The following is an 11901-nucleotide window of genomic DNA, read 5'->3' as shown; positions in this document are numbered from 1 at the left end:
TATTAACTTTTGTCAATCACCAGTGTCATAAGATTTCTTCTGAAAGAAATATTTAACATTACATGGTACACTTAACTTTTAAGGAGTAAATATAGAAATGTTTATAAGGAGATTTTAAAATGATTTATTTTTTTGAAGGTTGAAATCATTCTATCATTTGGAAACTTTGATAAACCCATTTTCCCTAACCATAAGACTGTCTCAGTGAGACCTACACTGGTAGGAGTGAAAACCATCTGACTGCAAATGCCAAAGCTGAAGGCATGTTTTACTCAAGAACAATGACTGAATGCACAAGATCCAATATAGCCTTTAAAACCTTCTAGCAATTTGAATTAGGAAAGAGGGTGAATCAAGATGTTCATAACCTCCTTACCCTTAACACAAAAAGCTGCTTTATTGGCTACAATGTAGGAGTTATAATTGTAATTGCTTTGCCCTTCCGAAACTCTTCTCCCATACCATGTAAACCATTCAGCAGGTGATGTGGGAGGATAAATTAAAAATTGCAATAGTTGGTCAATAATGTAATCAAAAGGAACCAAAGAAGACTTTAAGTGTATAACAGGAAACATAGCTTTAATGTTTTCCTTTTAAAATTGATTTAGTCTGAGGCAGGCCTTTTGTATGTTTACATAAGGAACAGCTCATGTTGAACCATTTACTGCTCACTGCTGAATAGGCATATCTTGGGAATTCACTATAAAGAAGCAAAACTCATTCACTTATAGCTCAATTGAGATCTACAAAATGTTAAACAAGCCAGAAAACAGAAATGTAAAAATAAGTAAAACTTTTTGAGTCTTAAGTAAATAAAAGAGCTACATATTTATCACCAAGTCTTCATGAATGGCAGCAATTTTGAAAGTAAAATGAGCAGTGGGTAAAATGGTTGAATTTTCAGGCTGAAATCATCACTGAGCTCTATGATGAGTAGTATAGGGCAGGACCTTCACCTTCAGCTTGCAGAATCATCTAAGGAGACTGGTAAAAACAGGTTTCCAGATGTACAGATTCTGATTCAGCAGGTCTTGGATAGACCTCAGGAATACCCTTCTCCTTTTCTCATTCCTGCTACACATATTTAAAATCACTACCGAGGTCTTAAATGTGAGATTTTTCAAACATTTATTGTTATAGAGTGAGAAATATTTATGTCATATAACTAAACAGGAATGGAAGGTTCTTTGTAATTACTACAGTGAGAAAAATATTGTAGAGGCATTTATGAAGACAAATTACAGCTGAATTAACTAGACTGTAAGCAGCCTAGTCCTAGTTCCAAATTGCTTGCAAAATCTTTAACACAATTTTTAATAAAGACAACTCCTTTTATAAATCTTACCATATCCATTCTATTGATATGCTTATCCGTAACATTTAAACATTATTCTCTTTAATTACACACTTTATTAAAAATTACTGATTCTGTTATCAAACTATAAGGTGAGTTGTAATAAAAATACATAAACACACACAAATGGTGATGATAGTACTAATACCACAACCTTGAACTGCCTTTCAAGTTAACGGTTTGCAAAGTGTTTCTAGGCAGATCATCACTCACAGGGTGTTGTAGAAGGTAAGGGAGATTCGAAACAGCAGTCCAATGCTACATCCTGACTATAAATTCAGTCTCTAATGCCTATGATCTACACATAACACTATGAGAATTAGCATTCAAAAAAAGATTTTATTAAAATAAATTTTTGATATGTAATTTGTTGAGAACTGTGAGCTTTCAAATTAAACTAAATTAAGACAATATTTCCAAGTTCAACAGACCAGAACTGATTTAGACCAAAGAATATGGGAAGCAAAAATGCTTAGATTTGGAATATGATAAAACAAACTCCTTTAAAAATAACCTTGCCACAATTTATAATCTATGGAACTTTTTCAAATCCACAAATATCACAAAATTGGCCATGAAGAATGGGAACCAGAAGTCAAGATTCTCAAAGTTACAAACAATATTAATTAAGCAATTCTGTTTATTAAAGAAATTAATACTATTTTTAAACAGCATTTTATTTGTTTTTCAATATATATTTTATTGAATTTTTGCACCATTTCATACATCTTGATCATATTTAGACACCCTCTTCTATCTATACCTCCACATAGCCCCCCACTAGATTTCATGCATATTTTAAATGAAGCAATAAAAGAGCATGCAGCAATGAGAGTACTTTTCCCTCAGCTTCATCCACTCACTTCCAGTTCTATGCTAATCATAAGCAAGCAATACTTAAAATAGCATTATTAATGCTGAGTGTTCACCATTATAATGTATGTGTCTGCCAGAATGTAAAGCAACACAACTCCCAAATTCAGCTAAGGGGAAACAATGTGCAGGTTTCCAGCAGCCTCATAGCTCTGTAAACCTATAATGCAGCAATTAAACTCAAAGACAACATAGCCATAAGTTTTGTTGTCCAACACAATAACCACTAAGAAAACATACATTAATAAAAACTAAAAACAAATTTTTTGAGGAAGTTAGCTCCTTCTTGAATGAACCACACTTGAGATTTTCAGTAACAAGATGTGGCTGTGGGAATTGTATTAGCTCAAATATAAAAGTTTTCACCACTACAGGATGGTTTATTGCAAAGTAAACAGCTGTATTTATGTACCACAAGACTGGTGAAGCTTATCCATTTTAACAGTATATGTTAAAGTTAAGTTAGAGCCTGCAGAGTGTGGTTCCCTGGACAGGACTCCTATATTCAACTGCACCCACCCAAAGTTCAAGGACCATTGTGAAAGAGGGGCAGAATGATTTTAAGAGCCAGCGAAGAAGTGCATGACTATATTCAAATAGTCCTACATGCTCCTGGTACCTTGCTCATGTGAACCTACAGCAATGGTATGAGCATGCACAAGACCCATGCAAACTCAAGCAAACAAAATCCCAGCACAAAACTGTGGAAATGGGCAACAGGCCCCAATTATTGGCAGCTGATTACTGCTGGATGAGGAAGAGCTAATCTTCTTAAAGGAAGGGACTCTAGAAAGGCTGACTGGATGCCAGTGGATGAAGTTGCACTGAGGGACATCTGGGGACACTAATGGGGCATGATAGGCCTTAAGACAAATGACAGAATGTATGAATTCCAGTGGGGGAGGCTATAGAAGGGTGCCAATGGGAAAGGGGGTATGAAGATGATTAAGATTGTGTAAGATGCTCAATATGAAATACACAAACATTGAATAAAAATTTTACAAATAAAGAATTGTGTACAAACTGAAATGTCTGTGTATTGATTCCCCAATACATCCTGCAAAAATCTCAATTGTGAGAAAATGAATAAATTCAGGATGATCTTTTAAAAAACGTATCTTCAACATATATGGTGGAATGCATGAAGTTCAGTGGGTGGGGTGTAGGAGGGCATGGATGGGGGAGGGAGTCTAAATTTGATTAAGAACTATTGTATGTAAATGTAAAAAAGCTCAATAAATTTTTTAAATTAGTGTCTATCAAGAGAATGAAAAATTCATTCTTGGTATATGCATGCAATGGATATTTAGTAGTGAAATCTATAAATGAAATTATCAATATCCAAGAGATGATTCTTATACATGTAAAGAAAAAATTTAAAAAAGATGTCACCCAAAGGAAGGGGGGCAGTGATCTATTTATTTACTTATTTTATCTTCTTATTACAGTTGTTCAATAAAAAAAAATCTAATGAACACTTTCTGTGTGTGTTCAACTGGTAGACAAAGGTGAAAAGATAGGTTCAAAAATAACCTCTTATGCAACCCAGAACTCACTGTTCAGTATGAGTTTTGATACACACGAGAAGAAATATGACAAAACAGCTCAAAGTAATGGTGTTGAGAAAAAAGATGGCACAGGAATGGGGCGTGCCCCAGGCAGCCAGCCTCTGGGCAGAGTCAGATTGAATGTATGTGATGGATTGTGTGAGGAACCTTATCACACAAGATGAATATTTACCTGACCATAGGTGCTTCTATATTGATCTCAAAGTTCTGAAATCAGGACTTGGCAAGACAAGAAAATAACTGAGAGCCAAGATGGCAGTGCAGCCAGAGCAGTGGTGTTCTCAGTAACTCGTGGCACAGGTATTTAAAAAAACATGATCCAGGCCTCTCAATATTTCTCTCTCTCCTCTCTCTTCTTCTCCTCTCTCTCTGTCTCTCTGTCTCTGTCTCTCTGTCTCTGTCTCTGTCTCTGTCTCTCTCTCTCTCTCTCTCTCTGAGACAGGGCTTCCCTGTAGCTTCAGCAGGCCTGGATTTGCTATGGAGACCAGGCTAGCCTTGAACTCATTGAACTCACAGAGATCCTTCTGCCTCTGCCTCCTGGGTGCTGGGATTAAAGGTGTGCACCACCATGCCTGGCTGAGGGCCTTCAAATTTTATAGCCAGGTTCTGTTTCCTGTTCTCTGCTGCTTTGGCCTACAGAGAATTCTTTCCTACTGCCAACCTCTCCCATTCATGAAGTACTTATAGACTCTCATACCATGATCCAAAATAAATCCTTCTTCTCCTAGGGTGTTCCTGCCAGGCATTTTGTTGCATTAATGACAAAAATAACTAAAAGAAAATTGGTGCCTAGAGCTGGAGTCACTGCTGTGATAAATCTGACCATGTGGTTTGTAGGCCTTTGGAACTGGTTTATAGAAAGAATATGAAAGAGTTTGTAGGTTTGGGGAACAACAACAACAGAACACCTTTAATGCTATAGGCAGAACTTAAAGGGCCATTGTGGTGGGACGGTGGAAGACTAAAATGCCAACAGACCTGGGGGCTATCCAACCCCACTAGAACTCAGATGATGCTATAATGACATGGACCTTTAGCATTTGGTGTTTACTCCCATGGCTTTCTAAGTTGCTTTAGTGTAATATTTCCTTGTCATGCCCTCATACCTCAGTTTTGGAATGGGAGTGTTTCCTCTTCCATTGTATAATGGGAGAATGTAAATATGTAACATTTACTTAGGCTCCCAGTTAAAAGATTCACTGAGGCTTAAAGGGGACTTTAGGCTCTGAACAATGTTGGGACTGTTAAGACAACAGGGACTTTTGCAGTTGGACTGAAGACATCTTGAATTAGGAGACGCCATGAGCTTATGGTCAGAATGTCACAGAGTAAATATGAAATAACCTCTACTTTTGCATTTCAGTCCTTGGACCCCAGCTGCTGATGTTTTGGGAGATTGTGAAACCTTTGGAAGGTAAGGCTTAGCTGGAGAAAGTGACTTACTCCAGGGGAAGGTGTTACATTAAGGTTTTATAGCCTGTACCTACTTCCTGTCCTCTCTCTGCTTCCTGGTCTGCCAAGCTTTGAGAAGGCAGCTTCACAATTCTGTCTCCTTCCTATTGCCATGCCTCGCCAGCAATGATAGGCTTACATCTCCTCAAACCATAAGCCAAAACAAATCTTCTTCACCTTAAGTTGCTTCTGTCAGGTATTTTGTCACAGTAACAAGAACACTAATTCATTGTTAATAACAACTGTGTCTGTGCCTATCATTGTTAATAGCAACTGTTCATTGTTAATGAACTGCATTGTTAACAGCAACTATTCATTGTTAATAGCAACTGTGTCTGCTATTGTTAATAGCAACTGTGTCTGGTGCCTATCACTATAAGGTTCAAACACTCAGGGAGATTACACTGTGAAGCTAGATTCCATTTTGAACTTTATGTAGCCATAAAAGACTATATAAACATATGGGAACAAATGCTGTTTAAAAACCATGTCTAACCAGGTGTGGTAGCACACACCTTTAATCCCAGCCCTTGGGTGACAGAGGCAGGTGGATCTCTTTGAGATCTAGGCAAACCTTGTCCATATAGTGACTTCCAGGCTGGCTGGGACTAGGGAGACCCTGTCAAAAAACAAACAACTAAAAAACCCAACCAACCAACCAAAAAACAACAAAAAAAACAGGTCTACAAGGTAAACTGAGGAGACCTAAAGAGCATGTGTGCCTACAGGGAGTTAGTATTGGCAGTTGCTAACACAGACTCAATCATTTCTTTGAGTCCCTAAGATTACAGTCACTAAGACAATTACCCAATTATGAGAAATGAATATTTTAATGAAAATTAGAGGTGGTTATTTAAAATAAAACAATGTCCTTAATTACAATAATGCTGCTAAGTATCCTTAAGGACCCTATACATTAAAGAGGGCTGAACTTTAACAACCTGGACCACAATCAGGGTCAAAATTGGTAGCAGAACATTGATCATCATATAAAAGCCACCAAACACATGAAAGGAATTACAGTACATCACACATCAAACACTTTGGCCTAGTGCTTCCTTCCTCAAATTCTACTGGCAGGAAATGGTCTACATATCCTTTGAGGTGACCAGACACATTTAAAAGTAGTCCCTCGCTGAAAAAGCTCTTGGATACTGCAGTTTTCTCTCAAAAGGAGAGAGAAACTTCTGCTCAGCATTATTGACCTGCATCTGAAGCAGAGAAGTGGAGTTCCACTGATAAGGTACTGTATCTGCATAATGTAATCCATACTCCAAAGGGATAAAAATAGAAGGAATCAGGAAAATTATGTTTTCACCATGTATACATCAGGCAAATTCATCTCTAAATAACACAGATTCAACAATTATATATATTCATATTTATGAACAGAGCTAAATAACATTTTAATCTATATCATCTTATGAATCAGCTTTTCACCTTAACTTGTATATATACTTATGGGGGAATAATAAACTTCAGAAAATATCTTTCATACATATCCATACTTTAAAGATGGAGTGTACAAATGATTCTGACTCACTACACAAAAGGGGGGGCTTGTACTAAATTTTTGAAGATGTATTTTCTAATAAAATAATTGAAAGAAATTAGACAAAATACAGAGTCAGATGAAAGCAAAATTTCCAAGAGAATGCCTCTTGTGATATGAACTAAGAAAAAAAAGTCAAAATATATCCAATTTTTTCTTTCATTTTATAATTATGTTTATAACATAAATTGATACTGCTTACCAGAATGACAGAAAATTAAAGGATTACCTTTCTGAGCATTTCATTAATATCTATTCCGTCACTAAAATGAACAAATAATGCTATAGTTCTGTAACCCTATGCATTTATTTTTCCTAGATTTTGGAACTTTTTAGTTCAGTGGTACTATACCTCAGTTTTATCAGGTGTTCATTAAAATCACCTGGAAATACTGAGGTTATGTTTCACTGAACATAAGCTTCGTGGATTCTTTTCTGATCCCGAGTGACTGGGACTGTGTTCAATGCAAAGACAGCTGTCCACAGTGTGTTTGATAAGCTGACATATGACAGGGAATTCTTTCGCTGTTGTGTCAGTTTATCAAACCCATACCTGGATGACAGTCAGTCCAATTAGTCCCAGAATTCAATGCATTGCTTTCCTTTGAGAAGTTGTGTATTCTCTGATGAAGAAATGCCCCATACAAATATATATAACTGAGGCAACAATATAGAAACTGGTTCCAAAGCTAATGCTACAGCACAGTTACTAAGGTTTACTGTCTTAATATTAAGAGATTTTCATGGAAAATACCATGTTGGATAAATATAATTTAATACTAATGTATGATGAACTTATGTTAAAACACGCTTTAATTTTGCACAAAATCATCTATTTATATTTTTGGTAGTACTGTCTTATTTTGGCTCATAAATTATGTCAAGTAGGTTTTCAGATGTCAAATAAATGCTGAGAACAAAGTTGCCACAAATTAAAAACTGATACTAATATTTAGTTTTCTTGAAACTTAGCAATGACTATAAAGACTAGAATCACGGCTCCTTTGGTACACAGGGTAGTGATGGCAGAGATGAGTTGCTTGGTATTGGTCACATAGTTGTGTATATATGTAAAACTTCATCAAATTGTGTAGAAATGATAAATACATTCTTTTCTATGAAAGCCATAAAATAAAAATAAACAAAACACAAAGCAGAAAGCATTTGCTGACCATTGTTACCTATCTTCAGAGACATGTTTGTATTTATCAATATAAAATACATTGGGTATCTGTTTTTGTTTTAAAGTGAAGGTTAGAAATTATAAGCACAAACGTACTTTAGATTAAGGAATGTTTACACACAGAAGATACAGTTGCTGAACAAAAGATAAGCATTTCTAGCGCATAAAAGAAGCAAAACTATAGTGTATGTTCTAGGATAGTAATGTCAAGGGACAAAGAAAAGAAAATGAGATAAAGAGAAAAGTGTATGCAGCAGTTAATATTTAAATTGGCTTTTAGAAAACTCGCTTTAATGTAGAAAGTACAAAGATATTTTCAGTAGCAGTATTTTACATTACTAGTGATTAACAAGTACTCACATATAATATATACAGGTGATTAGCCATTAGTCATACATAGTGAATGTATGTGAAGATACTCATTTCCTAAATTCCTTATTAGCTTCTCTATTTGTGGTAGGAATATGAGGTACTTGGCTGAAAATGGGCACTAGCCAAAACAGGGTAAAATGAGAAATGAATCTTCCTCATAATGAAAATACATGACCCATACTGCATCTTACATTTACAAGTTTCTTAAGTTGTAAACATATAAAAGACATTGAAACATTATCTATTTATCCACCCATTCATCCATACTTCAGTTATCTACAGGGAATAAATCTCTAGGACACTCTTCAATTATAATATTCAATTATTGGTATTATTGAAAAAATGTAATTCTTCTATATATTCAGACACTTAAGAGAACAACACAATGTTTTATTATTTAAAGATCTGTCTTATATGGCAGTAGTTATAGTGAACAAACATTATATTACAAAGGTTCTCAAGATTCAAAAATTTTTATTTATTTAAAGCTATATTTAAACATTTTTATGTTACATTGATTGATTGACTGACTGATTGATTGTGTTTGAGAGGGTGGGTGTGAGAGAAGGTAAGAGGACTTTGATCAATTGGTTCTTTCTATCACATATTTGAATCCTAGGGCTTGAACCCAGGACAGGACATCCTGCTTAGTAGCAAGCATCTTAACTGCTGAGCTATCTTGCCAGTCCTTAGAGTGTATTTTTAAATATACTCTGCTTCCTCTCATTTATGTTTAAACTCAGAAATGTTTAGATAATGAACTGACAAGAAAGTGTTAAGTTTTAATGAAAGACTTCAATCAGGAATTGATATATATCATATCCAGTGTACATCATATAACCAAACTGTATTTGAAAGAACCATAAGATAGATTTTTCCAATTAAAATACTCATTATAGAAACTCAAACATATCCTCTTCTGGAATATCTTTCCTATATGAAGTACAAAAGCAAAGTAAAAGATACCAATAAAAGTGTAAAATATATTTAAAAACATTCCACAATTTATGACAGTAGAACTTACAGTCATTTCAAGACTGTTACTGAGGTAGGTTTTGGCAGCAAACAGAAACACATTCATGGAAACTTATATCCTGTTACAGGAAGCCACAAAAGACACAGTTATTTTGGGGAGAGCCAAATGTAAATCCCAAATCTTTAACTAGATAAGCTGAAGAGCAGGAGGGGATGAAAACTTTGCCAACAATATTTTCAAACAAAGCTTTTAGGCAACTTACTCCAAATTCCCACTATTCAAAGTCTCTCTGACTTGCTAAAAGGGGGTTATTTGAAACCAAAAAAGCATTACAGGATTAGGATCATAATGTCACTAGATATGAAACATACCTTGACAAAGACCAACACAATGACTATTTTGAAAACAGTTGTACATACAGAGAATCAGAAAGAAATTAAAGGTTGGGAAAGGGAAGAGAACATATTTTGGGCAGATTTGTAGAATTTAGTCTCAACCCTGTATCTGAAACTATACCACAGTTTAAAACAGATGATAAGATAAGTTTTAGAAGAAACTATAAAAACATAAAAAGGCATGATGGTATTCACCAGGAATAAAGGAAAGCTATGAAGACCATTTCTGGAAAAATTACTTTCCTATTTTAAAATACAAATAATTTACTGAAGTACACATGCTTAATTATTCATGCATGTTAACACTGTGCATGGAATGGTCATAACCTTACCTAAGATATTCTACTGCTCATGTGCTTCAATTTGCATTTGCTGAAATAAATGTATAATATGAAATTCTCAGGCATGAATTTCATTATTCACATCAGTATGTTACTTCATATTAGGAACATGAACCCTATGGAAAGTCAGGGTGATCATTACAAAATTTGCTGAGACAATATACAACAGAAGAACTGAAAGTGGACGTTGACATATTTTTAAAAGGTAAAGTATGGGGGCTGGAGAGAAGGCTCAGTGGTTAAGAACACTGGTTGTTCTTGCAGAAGACCCAGGTTCAAATCCCAGCACCCACATGGCATCTAACAACTGTCTGTAATTCCAGTCCCAGGGGATCTGTCACAGCTTCTCCTGACCTCCATGGGCGTTGCACAACATGGGTACACTTATTGCAGACAATACACCCATACACATAAATTAAAAATAACAAGTAAAAATTTTTTTTAAAGTTAAAAAAAATAGTATGAAAGTATCTATGTTACCTGCAAATATACTGTGGATTACCTGCTAACAAAGTTATTTATTGAAAACCGAGACAAGATACTTGATTCCAGAGTTTTCGTTAATTATGATTTTAAATACCTCAGTACATTATACATGAATTCCAATTTAAAAAATTAAGAAATAATTTATAGTCATTTTATAGACATTTGTCAATTTCAATAAAATAATGAAGTTTCCATTTAAGAAACAAGATTTTCTTTGGGAGGGTCAAACATTCATGCCATTAAAATACTGGACACCGAATGTATTTTTGTGAAAAAAGTTAAATTTTCCCAGCACTTATATAAGAATAAGACATGTTTGTATGTATGTTTTGTGATGTGTCGTGCTGTGTCAGGCTCACAGAAAGAAACAGAAAGTATCTAGGGTTTCAAAAGTTGCTCAGAAAGAAGCAAAGCAATCGGAAAATGGAATTCTGCATACATCACTAGAAGAATTCAAGTAAAACAGTGATTCTATTTTTTTTTCTTTTTTAAAGAGATGATATCGTGTAGTCCAAGTCTTCAGCTCCTCACCTTCCAAGTGCTGAGAGGTTACAGTTCTGCCTCACTGTGCCTCCCAGTTATCCTGTTTTTCCTAATTCTTCTGAGGTAAAATACAGAGGATTAAACTGCCGAAGATCAAGGTACATCTGTCAGAAGCCTCACTTCAAAAGAAGTATGCCAGAATCAATAGGAAATGTCCATAAAATGGCATTTCTTAAGAGAATGAACTGTTCTAGATAAAACTTCAAGCACTATATTGAACATGGAGAGAGTGGACAACACCTGAAAAAATGAAATGGTTGAAAGCCCAACAACTGACAATGTTTTAAAAAAGAGACATCAGAAGATGAGCAGGTATTTATAGCAAGAATGAGAAGTCTAACGCAGAAGTTCCTGAATGTCCAGCACAAGAAGAATACAACTTTCTCAAGGAAAGGGTGAAAATGGAGACATTTTATTAAAAAGTCACAAAATTTTAAAAAGTTTTGAATATTTTAAAATTCTTTTAATAGGCATTTTACTACATAATTGTTTAAAAAATATTTTGTTACAATCAGTTTATTTTTAAAATTTTCCTAAAGTGGGTATGAAAAGCGTTTCTGAATTTTCAGATAATATGATAGTACAATGATATAGGTGGTCAACATATCTAAAAAGGCTGCCAGTATGATCTAATTCTGTAAGATTCATTCAGTATTTCCCAATTGTATGGGATGAGTATGGAGAAAACAACCAAAGTTACTAGAAATCTTCATAATGTACTTATTAAACTTGTATATAATTTTGGTATATGAGAAATACATGCAAACAAATAATTTTCTAAAAATGTTCAAGTTTATATTTTCTAT

The 11901-nt window shown here is 34.7% G+C and overlaps 1 protein-coding gene and 1 non-coding gene across 10 annotated transcripts in view; one reads left to right on the top strand and one right to left on the bottom strand.

Annotated features, from left to right (window-relative positions):
* Positions 1 to 11901, bottom strand: part of Vps13b (vacuolar protein sorting 13 homolog B) — a 723076-nt gene that overhangs the window by 325998 nt on the left and 385177 nt on the right. The gene's annotated exons all lie outside the window — the stretch shown is intronic.
* Positions 3699 to 3822, top strand: LOC115070089. The gene has a single exon (XR_003849290.1). It is a non-coding gene; the product is annotated as a small nucleolar RNA SNORA40 (small nucleolar RNA).

The sequence above is a fragment of the Nannospalax galili genome, unplaced genomic scaffold, assembly GCF_000622305.1.
Source record: "Nannospalax galili isolate Female #2095 unplaced genomic scaffold, S.galili_v1.0 scaffold334, whole genome shotgun sequence".
NCBI lineage: Eukaryota > Metazoa > Chordata > Mammalia > Rodentia > Spalacidae > Nannospalax > Nannospalax galili.
This window is presented reverse-complemented; position numbering and strand designations above follow the sequence as displayed.